We start from the raw sequence: 589 nt of genomic DNA on the forward strand, positions 1-589 counted from the left end.
AATACTGTTGATTATTAGGCAGCTATCTAAAGGTACAGAAAGTCTAGCAGGAAAAATAAGTAAATATTGCTTTCAGAGATTCAAGGGTGCAATTTCAGAACCCATAGGTGCATTTCCACTCACTGTACTGCTTGCTTCAAGACAACTGAGTTACTTACACAGCGTCAAACAAACTATTTTCTAAGCCAACATCAACTTTTAAATAAAAGCATCACACAGCTCTCTTTGTCTCTGAGGCCTCTGTCTTTTTAGACCAAAAGAATTGTGCCTTGCTCTTTACCAGTTGCTGGTTTCTCTCATGAAGCACAACAAAATTCAAGCTCCATCTAATGGCTTCCACCGTGTTTCCCTGTTGACCTACCTCTTCTCGGAATATATGCAATAATTACTTATGGAGCTTCAAATCATATTTTGCTGAGGAGGGATGCCTATGATGCCATGTAGCAGCAAATCAGCCCTAATGCTCTTAACCTTTAAAGTCACCCCCCCACACCAGTATTTTGCCGCGTGGGGGGCTGCTCCCGACCAATTCCGGGTCCTGCCGTCATCACCCACCTCCCCGGAGCAGAACCGCGGGGGTCGCCGCAGC

This window comes from Podarcis filfolensis (genome assembly GCF_964270895.1).
Source record: "Podarcis filfolensis genome assembly, chromosome: 5".
Taxonomy (NCBI): domain Eukaryota; kingdom Metazoa; phylum Chordata; class Lepidosauria; order Squamata; family Lacertidae; genus Podarcis; species Podarcis filfolensis.